We start from the raw sequence: 15,799 nt of genomic DNA on the forward strand, positions 1-15,799 counted from the left end.
TGCCATTAACAACACACTGTCTGGCTTGCGGTGCTTTGTGATACAATTCGGCAGGGCTGGCGCAGAGCAGGCGGGTAGCACACAGTAGGCCTCACGTAAATGGCGGCCCTGACGCTTCCGGCTTTGGCTTCTTGGACACCAGGTCTCGCCCCCCACCCCCCGTCGGCTTTCTGCGGGAGGCCGAGGCCCCCAGTAGCCCGCGCCTTGCCCCTCCGCCTGGGAGTGCGCGGCTGGCCCGGGAAGGGTGCAGCTGAAGAAAATGGAGTCCCCGGCACAGACTCGAGGGCCGCAGCGGGGCGCGAGCCTGAGCTGAGCGAGACTCCTTTGTAAGCCTTCACACCTCGTGTATACCCGGGGCACTGCCTGGGCCTGCGGCCTTCGGAACCAGACGCGCCCACGGGCCGCGCAGCGCGGGCTCTGAGGAAGGGGGCTGAGCTAACGGGAGGCCCTCGGGGCGGGCCGAGGTCGGCGGGAAAGGCGGCGGCGAGCCCGCAGCCGTGACCTCCTGGCAGGCGCCGAGACTCGGGTGGGGCGCGCTGCGGGGCCCGGGAGGCCATTTTGAGAGCGCGAGGAGCGGCGGCAAGATGGCTGCGTGGGCACCAGGTAGGTCGCGGCGTCGCGGCCCCGCCGAGCTCCTCCTCGTCCCTCCTTGCGCTTGCCGGGCCGCAGGCCCACAGAAGCGGGAAGCGCGTCGAGCGCGCCCGGCCCTCTGCGTCCCGGCCGCCGCTCGCCCCGGGCAGGCCCTCGGGCCTTAATTACCCCGGGGAGTGGGGCGGCTGGCGAGGGGAACGGCCGCCGTCCTCCTTCCCAGCTCCCGCCCGGACCTTCCGTCGCGGCTCCCCCGGTCCCCAGGCCGCTCCGTGCGCTCCCACCCGGCCGGAGACGCGGAGCCCGGCTGTTGCGCATTGCGGCCGAAAAAAGAGGCGCCAGGCCGGAGCTCGCCTCACTTAACCTGCATCAGACGGGGGCCGAGACGGCCTTCCCCCTCGGCCCGAGCCGGCTGCGGCAGGGCTGGAGCGGACCGGGCGGGACAGGGAGGTTATGTTGGAACCTGGAGCCGCGGGCCCGCTTCGCACTCATTTCTGACGTCCGGTTTTCTTGAAACGGCGAGGCCCGAGTGGCGAGCTCACCGTAGCCACTCTTCCCTGGACTGGCTGTGCGCTGGAGCGCAAGAGAGGGACAGAGGGGGCTGAGGAGCAGAGAGCCCCGCCGATGGGGGCGGCAGTCTCTCGGAGGGTCTCCGCAGCGCCGCGGTGGTGGGGGACAAGACGGGCCTGGAGGCACCGCTCTCATCATCCGGGACTGCTTCGGGGCCGTCGCGTCCTCCGCTGGCCAGTTGGAGCCACTTTGAGGTCGGCCCCTCCAGGTCTCGGCCCCAAAGCCAGAGCTATGGCTCTAATGCGCCCCCAACCCCGTCCACCTGGTTGAAAAATTAAACTCAGTCCTACCGCGGCCCTAAAGCAGGTTCCACGCTTATGCGTTTGTGCAGACTAAGAAATTCCAGTAATGTTCTCTGTGTTTGAGTCCTGCTTTGTGCCTGGCCCGCTGCTAAGCATGCATCGGAGTCTCAGCTTGATACATAAGGTGATGATTCCTTCTTCGTGATTTTGGCTATATAGCTAAGATGTGGCAGAGCCAGGAGGTGGATTCAGGCCTGTCTTCCCCAAAGCCTGAGTTCTTACCCACAGACTGCACTTGCATAAATAACAGCAGACTCATGGATTCATCTGTTGTGGTCTCATCTCTCAAACACACACCAAGCCTGTCCTGAATCCAAGCCCTCATCCCCACATCACCTAAGAGGGCTCACAAAAGAGGACTCTCCTGTCACCCCATCATCCCCAACCTCTTGGCCTAAATGTGTTAGTCGCTCAGTCCTGTCAGCCTGCCAGGTTCCTCCGTCCATGGAATTCTCCAGGCAAGAATACTGGAATGGGTAGCCATTCCCTTCTTCAGGGGATCTTCTGGACCCAGAGATTGAACTGGGTCTCCTGCAATGCAGGCAGATTCTTTATTGTCTGATCCTAAAGCAGATGTTCTAATTTAATATTGTGATTCTGAGCCTCCTGGCAGCCAAGAGAAAGAAGAAAGCGTGATGATTAATAACCTTGTTCAAAAAAGGAAGCTCATCAGGATTTTTAGAGATAGGGACTTCTATTTCCTCTAGAAGATTTATAGAAAATTTAAGGCTTGGTGATTACACAGGTCAGTGGCTTATGTCACAGACGAGGATCCAGCCCAGAAAGATTCATTTCCCCCAAAGTCATGAAGTTTGCTTAGCAAAGAATGGAACCCAGGAGTCCTGATTCCCAGTCCAGTTTCCATCCTCTAATGAGCGGCTTTCGTGGGGTTCTCAGCAATGGTTTAGTTGTGTTTAGTGACTGCTCCATCCCCACTATAAATTTGTTTGCCCTGGTTCCTAGTGCTAGGCTGGTCTCCTCATTGTGGGTATCTGTGAATATCTGGTGGTAGAGAGACATTCTGGTTTCAGTCCCCTGGAAGGGCTTTGTTTCTTGAGCATCCCTGAGCCCATGTATTGCCTAGACCTCTCTTGGCAGATGGTGTAAATTAGGTGATTTCCCCCTTTTGGTAGTTGTCCAGCTCCTATCACATTGTTGGACCTAACAGGAAGGGGCCACTTCTCTCTTGTTTTTATTTTGTTCTGGCTCCGTTGTGTGTGGGATCTTAGTTCCCTGACCAGGGAGTGAACTCGTGCCACCTGCAGTGGAAGCACAGGGTCCTCACCACTGGACCACCAGGGAAGTCCCTGGGTCATTTCTCTCTTGAAGGGACATGTCATCAGAGAGACCTGCAAGTGTCTTTTTGTGAAGTAAGGAGAGTTTTCCCATGGCCCCGGCACACACAGCTGCTATGAGACCTGGTGGACCCATTCTTTTGTCTTCTTTGGGTGCAAAGCCAGCCTTTCTGAGCCTGCTCAGGTTTGGTTCCTGCAGCTTAAGTACAAGTCACAGACTGTGGCTCATCAGATCCCCAGAACTGATACAGATTAGCAGATTTCCATGGCTCCCAAAAGGTAGCCTTTGCACCCCTGGCATGATAACTGTTCGTGCTAAATAAATTTAGTGAGCATGTCATAGACCAGATTCTCTGGAAATTTGTACTAGAAAGTTGTCACCCCTGTGTGTGTGGTGGGGGGGGGGGGGGTTGGAGGGGAAGTGGGAGGGGTCTGCTTCTTGGTGAGGAGCCCCCGTGGAATCAGCAAGGCTCCAACAGACCCTATCCGTGTTTGGGCCAGCTCTGCCCAGGCATAGCAGAGTGGAGAGCTGAGGCCAGTCTACAGCTAAAGCCCCAGCTGTGGAAGAAAAACAGGGTCCACCTCCCCAGCTTAGTTACTGTCTACAAGGATTAAAGGCCCCAAATAATGGCTGGCCTCTCCCCTTCTCCGTGCCAAGGGAAGACATGTAAATACAGCCGCACGCCAGCTTAGGCAGTAGATGTGTATAAATCGAATTTAGCAAATCAGATCATGGTTTAAATGCACTATTTAAAGCAGTCCTGCAGTGAAGCCTTTTACAAAGGGAATAATCATTTTGTGATGCTAATCATCAGCCTCCAATTTATCTCCTTTGTAAGTTCAGATGTTGGTGCACTGGGTGTTCTGAAATCGGGGCGCTCTTGTGCCGGGCCCGGGTGATGGCTGTCTGCCTTCTTTTCCTGACCTCTCATTTTAAATGGGTGCATGTCCCTGTTCTCACAGGGGCCTCAGTATGCTTGCCACTTAGTCTGATAGTCCTCATCCATCCCACTCATCTTTTTATAATCGGATAGAGGCCACCATTCAGCGGCTCCTGGCTCCTTTTCTGAGATTTGCACCCTTCCTGGGGGGAGATATAAGCCCTGCTGTTCTCAGGGTATTAGATAGAACCAGCTCCCTCTCTGATCTGAACCTTCTTTTGTTTCCCTGAGCTTCTGGTACCTCTGGGGCTAATCATAAAGAAGATCTTAGAGTTGACTGGACACGCATCAGCCTCTAAATTTAGTAGGTAAATTAGATGCAGGCGCCCACCCACTGAATAGACACTGTCCGAAAAATATTCTCCCGATTCACAGAGAAATAACTGAGGCCTAGATGTTCAAGTGACTTTTCCCACAAGTTAAAATCGGGGCTCAAAGGAGAACCTGTCTCCTAATTGCTATAAAAGTGTTTTATACACTGAGCCATAGCGCCTTTCTTTGCAGAGAAAATATAATCAAAGACCATCTGGGTGGGAGAGAAAGAATGAAGGGAAAGAGATGGATCAGAGTGGAATAAAGGAAGTGGGCAGGAAGCTGGGGGCCGCGAGGAGCCTGACCTTGCTTAGCTCACAGGCCCTGATATAGTGTCTTTGTCAATGCTGCCACTATTGGCGCGTTCCTCGGTAATTATGACTGTGTGTTGGCATGGCGACTCCGAGTAAGAAGACTAGAAGCACTGGGTAAATGCACGACTTGTTCTTGCCTCCTAAAGCAGAGAGAAGCTTTTGTGGGTAGTTCCTCCAGGGAGACGTGGTAGCAGAATCACCAGACCCGGGGCTGGAGTGTGGGTATTTACAGCCTGTAGGAGCCAGGTGGCCCTGCTCACGGATGCCACACACAGAGGTCCTCATCAAGACTTGCCTCCCATGCAGAGATCTCCCAGAACCTCCCGTCTGTTCCTTCCTGTTGGTCTTTGTTCCGGAGCAGAGCGCGTGATGTCAAGTATATCTATTTCTGCTCCTCTCCAGCTTGTCTATTTCAAGTAGGTTTAAATCGCAGGCCCCTTGGATTGTATTTATCATAAAATGATCTATTTCATAGGCCACAAGTATTTACCAGGAGGCTGAAGGGAAAGGCCGATGGGCCCAGCTGTAGTGATCGAGTTTGGGGCCTCCCTTTCTAACCCAGTGCCCCCTCCTCAGATACTGGGGCCACATCCTTCTCCAAAAATGGGGGCAGTTGCTGGAGTCAAGAGTTGCACTGTCCGGTGTGCTAACCACTGTTGGTCTCATGAGTTGTAGTGAGTGCAACAAGCTGAAATGATAATACTGAGTTAAAATATGTTATTAAAGTTAATTTTAGGGAGAAGGAAATGGCAACCCATTCCAGTATTCTTGCTGGGAAAATCCCACAGACAGAGGAGCCTGATGGGCTACAGGCCATTTGGTTGCAAAGAGTCGGACATGACAGTGACTTGAGCATGCACGCATGCAGCTTATATTAATCATCCCTTTACTATTAAAAGCCTCCTGCATTAAAAAAAATTTTTAATAAAAGTCAATTTTGGACTTCTCTGGTAGTCCAGTGGCTAAGACTCCACACTCCGGATGCAGGGGGCGCGGGTTCAGTTTCTGGCCACGGAACTAGATCCCACATGCCACAACTAAGAGTTTGCGTGCTGCACCTAAGACCCAGCACGGTCAAGTAAATATTTAAAAAATAAAATAAATTGGTTTTAACTGTTCTTACTTTTTGGTGTGTCTTCCAGAAATTTTTAATTAATTTGACTTTGCCAGGTCTTAGTTGGGGCATGCAGGATCTTTAGTTGTAGCATATGGGTTCTAGTTCCCTGATTGGGATCAAACCTGAGCCCCCTGCATTGGGAGTACAGAGTCTCAGAAATAGATATACTGGATCAGCAGGGAAGTATCTAGGAAATTTTAAAGTGATACATGCCACTCATATTTTCATTGAGCTAGACTAGAGAATTAAGACGTCTTCCAGCCCCAGCACTCAGTAACTAATGCTGATCTACCCCTGAAAGCTCTCTGGCCATGAGATATCTGTGCATGGAAAAGCCAGACAGGAGGCTGGTACAGCCTTTTAAATGGGGATTACCCCTCAGTCCTTTGACGCAGAAGACCTGATGTCTCAGATGGTAAAGAATCTGCCTGCAATGCAGGAGACCCAGGTTTGATCCCTGGCTCGGGAACATCCCCTGGAGAAGGGATTGACTACCCACTCCAGTTTTCTTGCCTGGAAAATCCCATGGACAGAGGAGCCTGGTGGGCTACAGTCCATGGAGTCACAAAGAGTAGGACACGACTGAGTAACTAACACTTTTCACGCCTCAGTCCTTAGAGACAGAAGACCTGAATCTACAGGCAGCATGTGTTTCTTAGGTTTTAGGATGGGTGGGGAGAAGAGAGCCAGTGGGGAACCCCAGAAGAGTCTTTGCTTGGCGGTTTAGTGGTGCCTGGTGGAGTTTGTAGGGGCACAGATGTAGATGACAGGAGGGTGGTCCTGGGGTGGAACACCCCCCCCCATCAACTCCTGTCCTCGAAGTGATTTCATCATTTCATCGTCTCCCAGATGTGTGGAGCCCTCAGGGCACGAGCAGACAGCCGTGCATCCCAGGTTCACGCCAGACCCACTTGCAGCAGGTTTCCTTTGGCTTGAGGGATCCTCGTTGCCCCTCTTCTGGTGACCCCTTCTCCCCTCCGCCTCTGCTGCTCTCTGGGAGCTGAAGCTTCTGGGATGCGCCTTGGCTCGGAGCCAGCATCTTGGAGAAGCCTCCTGCCCTGGCTCTCTGCCAAGCCTCCAGTCTTCAGTGAGATTTTCTGGGGAGGCGCTGGGCCCATCCTGCTGTCAGAGGGCAGAGGGGCCTTCTCACCTCGGAGGACCCTGACCTTGGGTCCAGCCTCACTCCCAGTTACCTCCCCATCTCTGAAACTTCCTGCCCTGGAAACCCTGGGCTGGGCTAAGGGCCTCTGAGCTCCGTTAAGCCTCGAGGTTATGAAAAGAGGGCTCCTCACACGAGCCGGGAGGTGAGGAGTGGGCAGCCAGGAGACCGTAATGAGTCATGATAATGGTGACGGGAGCCATTTATTGAGCACTTACGTTGTGCCAAGTTCCGCGCTAACGCTCTGCATACTTTATCTCCTTTAAGGCCTGTCTCTTGGGGAGCAGAGAGAGTGATAAAAGTAATCTAGAATCTGCCCTTCTTTTCTAAGCCAGATGCCATTGGGGTGTTCACGTGAGGTGTGTCGCAGAAGCTAGAGGCATTGGGTGATTGCCTGGGGGTGCCTGAGTCCCCCGTGAGTCCTCGTGTCCTTAGGAGTCAGCCTGGGCTTTAGGAAGCAGCAGGAGCTCACTTGGGCTGCCAGGGGATGGCTCTGTAGTGTCTTCGTTTTGGGCTGGTGTTATATCTGGATGATTCAGGTAGGAAGGCTGAGTGCTGGGCCCCTGGGAGTCTTGGTGAGGTGCTCAGAGGGGTAAGAAGAACCCACCAGCCCTGACTTTCTCCTACTTGTCCATGTGGTCCGTAGCCTGGCTATGCTTCAGTCTGTGAAGTCAGGGGTGGATTCAAGCCCACCAGTCTGCCCATGGTGCCAAGGGATTACACCTTCCCCAGGACAAGATAGAAGCTCTGCTTTCTGCCCTGTTACATGCCCTGAGGTGGCATGCTGTCTTCTGCATTGGAACATGGATTTTTAACCACTGAACCCCCAGGGAAGTCCCAGACTTGTGTCTTCTGGAGAAGGCAAAGGTCTCCACGTCTTCTGTCTAATCTTGTCCTTAAGCAGAGACCCTTAGACCCACTTCCCGTTCACCCAGTTTGGCGGCGCAGGACAGGGAAGGTGGTGCGTGCCCTTGAGGGTGTGCCATGTGGGCAGTGCTGGGAGACTGAGAGTAAACAGGAGGAGGTCTCCAGTTTACAGCCATCCCCGCCCTTTGAGTCTGCAGCTTCTCTTACCCCATTTTTAGTTGTTTCCAGTCTGTTTCTCTCTCTTCTGCTGTTGGATTGCAGGCTTCAAGGTCATGGTGGTGTAAGGAAGTGCATGTGGCTCAGTGGGCTTTGGGGGTCTGTCTGACCTGCACACTCTCTCTCTCCCAGCCAGTTCTCCCATCTGTAGCACTGAGGATAGTAATACTTAACCTTGTAGCTCTCAAGAAGTGTCAGTTTGCATCCCCCACCTGCTGTCCTGGAGTGGATGTGTGTGTGTGGGGAGGAGGAACCAGCAAGGTTCTGCAGGGAGCCATCTCACTGGTGGGCCAAACATGTGGGATGAGGGGAGCAGCAGGGAATGCAGTGAGCAAGGGATCAGGCTCAGCCAGTCTACAGTAAGCCATGGTGTCCTAACTGCACCAGCTCCGAGGTCCAGAGAGAACTGAGGAGAAGCCCTGACCTGTCCCCTAAGCCCACGGGGCAGAAAGCAGCTTAAGGGTGCACACATTGGAGACGTGCAGAGCCTGACTCAGGCCATCAGAGTCAGGAGAGGAGGGATTTATGTGGGGCAGAGCATCAGAGCAGGATCACTGTAGCCAAAGAGGTCTTCTGGGCTGAGGAGGGGCAGGACTCCCTGAACAGAGGCTCAGGTATAGGCATGAGTCTTACAGGACTGACCTAGAAATTTGGATATGAAAAATAGGTCAGATGGTGGAGGCAAGAACAGTGACAGTGGAGGGCAGGCTAAGGGCAGTGGTCTTGTCACCCTTTGCACGGTGGGTGTGTATGCTGCCAGGCCAGCCTGAGTCGGGTAGACACATCCACCCTGGGCCTCTCACCTCTGCTGGCTCCTGGCCTGGATTTCAGCGCTTCTAGGGCTGTGCATGGAACCATACCCCAGTTAGCAAGGCAACCGTGGCGCTCAGGAATTGGAAGTCTTCCCATACCAGACTGTTTTTTTTTTCTACTTCATTCATTTGTTCATTCAAGTTTCATTGACCAAGCATTCCGTGTCAGGCTCTGGGCAAGGCCTTGAGGATAAAGAGAAGAAAACCACAGTCCCTTGCCCAGCCCTTTAAAGCTTGTGTGATACAGAATTTCATCTATTCGCTCATGACTGGAAGGCTAGGCCCTGGGCAGGGGGTGTTGGATTAGCGGGTGCTGGGAGTGTGACAGCTCTCACCCATTTGCAGCTTCCTGGCTTCCCTGCCCCTCTCCACACACCCAGAGCCTGGTAGGGGCCATGTCATGTTTTGCCCTTGGTGACCTTAAGCTGCCATTTAGTCTGGCCTAGAACTTTAATTTTCCAGATTCCATTGATTCTTTATAGAACTGTGATGTTTCAATTGCCTTTTCTTCATTTAAAACACAGCTTTGATCCTAGGAATCAGCATAGCAGTCACCTATCAAGATCTGCATTTGAGGCTAGACTGTATCCCGCCAGGCTCCTCTGTCCATGGGATTATCTAGTGGGTTGGGTTGCTGTGTCCTCCTCCAGGCAATCTTCCCGACCCAGGGATAGAACCCAGGTCTCCCACATTGTAGGCAGACTCTTTACTGTCTGAGCCACCAGAGAAGTCCCTGAGATTGGTAAAGAACATCTTAAATGCAATCAAATGATAAATTACCTCTAATTCTTGTGCAGAAGGTTTTTCCTCAGAAGAAATCCAACACTGTTTGGGACCTCAAGGCCAGAATTCTCTCCTGGTTCTGCTCAGACTAGACCCTGAGTGCAGAGGTTGGGAGGTGAACCTGCCTATAAGGTAGCAGTGGTGGGCACCCAGATACCTGCTCTCAACACTTGTGTTATTTGGAAGAGTCATCCAGGTAGCCGCTAGATTGGAGCCCACCGTGCAAATGCAACTGCCATCTCTCAAGCCCTGGCTACAGGCTCGCATTCTCTCACTTGCCTCTCAGGAGAGGGAAGGCCAAACATTTCATCTTACTGTGGCTGTTGGTGGTTGTGTTTTGGTGGTTTTCTTGTTGAGGTTAATGTAGTATGTGTTTAGAAAGTTAACGCGGTAACACTAGGAGTTACAGGGCATTTGTGGTCAGAGTACTTTGTCAGAGGTGTGAGAGAGACCATGCGACTTCCTGCTGCATGGAAATCTGGAACTGGAATCCCAGGTCACCTGGAGACTCTCAAGGAAGGATCTTGCTCTCAGCTTCTATAGGGATGGGCCAGCCGTCACTGGTGGGCAAGATGAGCATCTGTGAAACAGGCCTTCCTCTCCGGACAACTAAGAAGCAGGTAGTGAGATGCAGAGCATTGCTGGACTCTGCTTCTGAAACCTTCCATCTTTCCTCCCCTGAGAAACTCCAGAGAGATTGGCGAGAGTGATTTCTTGGGAAGATGTGGTACGTTCTGTGTTCTGTGAGCGACAGGACCATAAATGTTCAACTGCTGGCAAGGAGTGGGCCTCCCTCACACTGCGTGGCCTTGCACCCTTCTAGTTTCCTGGGCATGGCTCTCCTACAGGGAGTTGGAGTGAGTGTCATATGCACAGAGTTGCACAGTTGGGTTTATACTTGGTGGCCAGTTGATAGTGCACGCTTTAGTCTCAAAGCTGTATGGTTGATGTTTCCTCCAGTGCATGCACAGACTCTCAGCTAGCCCGGACACCTCGCCGGAGAAGAAGCCAGTAGTGCGGCTGCCCCATTGCCCATGCCATCCTAGTCTCCTGTTCCTTCCGTCCTCCCCAGGACATGCTCCAGAGCCAGACGATGGGGGAAGGAGAAGCAGGAGCCCTGGTGGGGGAGCCTGGATGTGGGTCTTGGCCTGATACAGGCCGCAGGCTGCGTGCGCGCGTGTGTGTGTTCACAGGCCATTCCAGTGGCTACTGTGACGGCTCTGCATGATATGGTTATGTGGCTATAGGCAGATGCTCCAAAAGTAGATCTGAGGCTTAGATTATTGGGTGTGTTTTTTCTTTTCTTCTTTCAGAATAAAATAACCCAGTCTGGAGAGGAAATTTCAAAAGGGAAAATACACCCACTAGTTCTTGCAGCCAGTTGCCTATTAGGTTGCTGCTTCTGCTAAGTCACTTCAGTCGTGTCCGACTCTGTGCGACCCCACAGACGGCAGCCCACCAGGCTCCCCCGTCCCTGGGATTTTCCAGGCAAGAACACTGAAGTGGGTTGCCATTTCCTTCTCCAAAGCGTGAAAGTGAAAAGTGAAAGTGACATCGCTCAGTCGTGTCCGACTCTTAGCGAACCCATGGACTGCAGCCCACCAGGCTCCTCCATCCAAGGGATTTTCTAGGCAAGAGTACTGGAGTGGGGTGCCATTGCCTTCTCCTCCTGTTAGGTTGGCCCATATGAAATTTCTTTTTGATAGATCATAAACTATTGTGATCATAAACTTTTTGATAGATCAACTATTGGTGATCTTGTATGGCATTTCCACTTTGCCCCAACTTCAAGACGTGTCAAAATGCAGGACAATCGAGAAGACGTTTAATAAACATCTTTTCTTTCACTGTTAAGAAAAACCTTCAGGGCAGCTCAGACTGCCCTGACTATGGGCTGAGTCCAGTTCTAAGCCTTTCTGTCTCAGGAGACATTTGCTCCCACCTGGGTGCCTGGCATGGTGTTGCACCTCAGCTCCGCAGAGCCGAGAGCCTGGGACAGGAGACTGTGGGGAGGTGGCCTGCAGCTGCTCCATAACCTTTGAGCCACCCTGGTGCTGGGCGACCAGCGGTGTGGGCTTTGGACTGAATGCTCTCGCCGTCCTGCATTCATTACACCATTGTCAGTGTGTGTCTGGGGCTGCCTCTGGGTGTTTGTGTTTCTTTGTATGTCTGCGTGTCAGTGTCAGGCTGTGCATGTCTGTTTACGTCGGCCTGTCTAGGTGGGCTCAGTGCGACGACGAGCTGGGGAACTGTTAGGACGAAGGGCTCAAGCCCCAGATCACCCCTTCAGGAACCTAGGGGGATTTGTATACTGTATATAAATTTACATGTGACACATATGTGTGTGTATACATATATATATATGGGCCTTCCGCGATGGCTCAAGTGGTAAAGAACCCGCCTGCCAAGGCAGGAAACACAGGTTTGATCCCTGGGTTGGAAAAATCCCCTGGAGGAGGAAATGACACTCCAGTATTCTTGCCTGGAGAATCCCATGGAGCCTGGTGGGCTGTAGCTTGTAGGGCAAGTCAGACACGACTGAGGACGCGCGCGCGCGCGCACACAAACACACACATACACACACACACGGTATTTTTATGCTGGTCATTGTTGAGCTCTGTGCAAGTGTCTGACCAGGTGTGGCGTGAGCAGCCGAGCGCTGGGTGAGCCCCATCTGCCAAGAGCTCACAGACTTGCCTTCCCACCTGCCTGCCCGCCGTCCGTGGGGAGCCTGTCCCTTCGAAGCTCACAGCCTCCTCTCTAATTTATTAGCCGGGAAGGAGGAGTAAATGAAATGTTGCCTGAAGACAATAGCTGAGACAGCAGGTCCCACCCCGAGCAGCCGCCAGCACCTCTCCCCCCAGCCCCATCTCCTTGTCGGCAGTCCGGATCTCTACATTCTGCTGTAAGAGAAAAAACAACCCCCAAACCGAGTTACAAGAGGCACACCGGCCATGGACACTCGGGGTAGCTGTAGACTGCTAAAGGTGGGAGGGGGCGACAAGGCAAAGATTTGAGCCAGACTTTGTATCCACCAGCCCAGTAGATTCAAGGCCTCTCATCTACCGTGGGGACCCCCACCTCTGATTCAAGTCCCAGGACTTCTCCCAGGCTGCCAGCCTGGTGGGGGAAGGGAGCGGGGCCCAAGGCAGCTGCAGGGGCTGTGTTAGTAAACACTCTCCTGGGTTCCCATTTTCTTCACCACCCCACCCTTCTCCACTCCCGATGCCCGGTTCCACTGCCCACCCCCGACACACACCGCCCCCCGCCACAGCATCCCTTTTTCTGTGGCCTGCACAATGAGCTCATTGTCCTGGGTGTGATTTGAATAAGGGATCGGCAGGCCTGTTCCCAGCATTGTCCGAGGGGCTGGGAAAAACCCCAGCGCAGGCAGGAGGACCAGACCAGACAGAGACAGATGCCTAAATTAGCAACAAAGCTTTGTGCACGTCCCCCGGACAAGGGCTCGCCTTGTTTGCGTGGACTCGAGGGTGTGGAGCTGGCCGGCTGCTCACATGTCTCCCCATGTTAATTAGTTTTGCATGCATGTCTGAGAAGGTGCCAGGGGAGACGCGTTTGCCTTTCCCTGGGAGGGGGACCTGCTTATGGCTGTGGAGCTGAGCTGGGTCAGGGCTCACCTGGGGAGTCAGGCTCTGTGCCTGGGCGGGAATCTCAGCTCCCCAGCCCGCTTTCCTGTCTCTGCCATTTTAGAGGGGCCTGGCGGCGCCTGGGCCATGCCTTCTTTACTCCCACCCTGCCATGTGTGCGAGTTGGTTAGCTCTGGCTACAGGGAACTCACTGGCTTCCACCCAGACCCGGGCCAGCGCCCGTCCATCTGGCCGTCTGTCTCTCGCGACACAGGGCCCCCCGGGACCAGGCAGCAGAAGCGGCCAGTCTCCTCCATCCCCAAGCCAGATGGCCAGTCTGCTTATCGCATTACGGCCTCCCCTGGCCCCAGACCCCCGCCGCCCACAGTTGGGCCAGGATCTCGTTTGGGGTATAACGGAGAAGACCTCTTTTAGGCCCTCGCAGGAGCCTGGCCCTGAGCAGATGCGGCAGGAGCACGTGCTTGCTGCGTGACCCCAGGGAGGCCGGTGTTCTCCCTGGCACAGTGAGCGAGGAGAACTTCAGGAATCTCTTGGTTCCTTCTAACTCAGAAAGTCTGTGATGGTTGTGATCGTTTCGAACCTGTGTTGATTTCGCACTCCCTGAGCACGACGACGGGCGTGGGACCAGTGGATTCTGGCGGGCAGTGAGCGGACCTTAGAGGAAAGATTTTACCCCTGCGGACACTGGAGTGTGGCCCTCTGCCCTAGGAGCAGGTAGAGCCTCTGTGCCCAGGTCCTCACAGAACCACCCCTGCCCCCAGGCCCCCAGGCTCTCTTCCTCTGCCCCTGCCCTGCAGTGGTGGCAAGCAGGCCCCGGCTGGCAGAGGGGAGCCTGGCAGTGGAGGCGAAGGAGAAACGGGAGTGAGAGCAGTTGCTGACCGAGGCCCTGGGTGTGTCCCGGTCGCCCCCTGCAGGCCCTGGCATGGAGGACGAGGGGCTGGATGCCTGCTGGGCTGGGCCTTCAGATGACTATATGGGTCAGAGTTTCCAGATCTGCACAGCCCCGCACAGAAATGCTGGAAGGTCAGGGAGTGAGGACCTGGAACATGACCCCTCTTGGCCAGGTGCAGGAGTCTTGGGATCCAAGGGACTGGCTCCAGTCCCTTTTCTTGCCTTTCTCCCACCCAGCCCCACTGGTCCTGTTCTCTCTTCACAGCTTCTCAGTGATTGAAAGGATAAGTCTGGGACCCTCACAGTCCAAAATTCCCTAGGCCAAAACCTCCAGTGAACCTAGCCATTTCATTTCTTACAGACCTGGTAATTCTTTGCAGACAGAAGGGAACTTCTATTCCTGTGTTTGTGCTTTAAATGCTTGGGGATGGCATTGGTTCAGGAGGTGCTGGGGTCTCAGGGAAGGGCTTTGAACGCCTTCTCTTGCCCCTTCTTTGCCGTTCTCCCCATCCCTGGTGCTCCTTCCTGCTCCCTCATGTTGCGGGGGGTGCATCTTGCTGTGGAGTTGGGCGGTGGTTAGAGAACCTCTGGGATCCCCCTCAGAGGGCAGGCAGTCCTGGCCAGGGAGGCCTAGGCTCCATCTGGGGATCTGGAGGGGAAGTCAGAAGCTACATGAGGAAGAGTGTAAAGGTTAGAGCTCAGGCAGGAACAGAGACCAGGGCCCACAGTAGGGGTGGGAGAGAAAGAGGCAGGGCCGGAGGCCTGGGGAGAGCTGCCCACTGCCCTCCCTGCCCCTCCCCTCCCCTCTCTACCCCTCCCTCCCTCCTGGGTGTTAGCTGCCTCAGCTGTAGTCCTGAGCTCCTTAATCTGGTGATCAGTGTGGTGCTGGGGGGTGGGTTGGCAGAGGCTTTAGGGGGTGACAGGGGATCTTGGGAGTCGCACTCGGCTAACCGAGCATCACACAAAGCCCGGGAATCACATTCCAAGCGCGGCTCGTTCAGAGGCTGGAGCGGCATGGGTGGCGCCCAGTGGAGGGCTGGGCCCCGGCTGGCCTTGTGCTCTGCCCCTCAGGAGGGACGCTCCCAAGAGTAAGGCCCTGCCGCCTGCTCCCTGGCTAAGGCCTCATTGTTCGGTAGCTGTCCCCACCCTCGCCCCAGCCCCCGACTCCTCGGGCTCCCTGTCTTAGTGGGAGAAGCCGTTTCTGCATGTGGCAGACATTCCTTCTCCTGGTTAGCCAGGAAAACGCTGTCAGGGCTGCTCAGGGGCTGGGGGATTTGTTCTAGAACGAATCAAGTGTGCTGGGCAGTACACCACCCCTGCTTACACCGAACCCTGAGAGAACCCTAGGGAGGGAAGAAAAGGAGGTGGGGGTGCCAGGCCCAGGCCCTTCAGAGCCTTGCAGCCCCAGAGGCTGGTGATGGCCTGGGCCTGGGACCCTGGCTGGAGAGGAGGGGCTGGCAAGAGGCCCAGATTGGCGTTCTGCTTCTGGCATCACTGTGCAACAGACCCCTGAAAGTCTTAGAGCCTCTAAACCTTCATCTGTAAAATGGGAATAATAATTCCTACCTCCCAGTGGAGTCGCTCACCACTAAACAGGGCTCATCTTCCTTCTCCTATTCCCTATGGTCCAGGGCAGGTATGGAGGATCTGAGCTTCTCGAGGTGGGGTGATGCAGCCATGATTCAGGGGATGAGGACAGTAGTGATATGCAGGATATTTACCTGTGGGCACTGGCCCGTCAGGCGGCAGCTGGCCCAAACCAGCAGCCTGGGAAGGAGGGCACAACTGGGCTGAAAGAAGTTCATCTGTCTTTGTGTCTTTCTGTCCCATCACGTGTCCCTTCATCAGCCAGCGCACAGACTTCCCTCGAGGGCGGTTCCTTACAAGGCTGCACAACACAGGGTCCCTGACCTCCTTTGCATTTTGAGCAGGTCAGATCTGCCTGGAATGGGGCACCCTGCTCCACCTGGCAGAGGACCCGGCAGCCAAGGGCAGCAAGCCGAAGTCCTTCCCAGCTCCAGAAC

General features: G+C 54.5%; 1 long non-coding RNA gene across 3 annotated transcripts in view; it reads left to right on the forward strand.

The window, feature by feature from the left end:
* Positions 1–15,799, forward strand: part of LOC114109005 (uncharacterized) — a 30,815-nt gene that overhangs the window by 10,124 nt on the left and 4,892 nt on the right. Inside the window, exon 1 of one of the 3 annotated variants that reach the window (XR_003585703.3) lies at positions 556–603. The exons of the other annotated variants lie outside the window; for them this stretch is intronic. This is a non-coding gene — a long non-coding RNA (uncharacterized LOC114109005). Of the gene's footprint in view, positions 1–555; positions 604–15,799 lie in introns of those variants that run through there. 3 annotated transcript variants of the gene reach the window in all.

The sequence above is a fragment of the Ovis aries genome, chromosome 18, assembly GCF_016772045.2.
Source record: "Ovis aries strain OAR_USU_Benz2616 breed Rambouillet chromosome 18, ARS-UI_Ramb_v3.0, whole genome shotgun sequence".
NCBI lineage: Eukaryota > Metazoa > Chordata > Mammalia > Artiodactyla > Bovidae > Ovis > Ovis aries.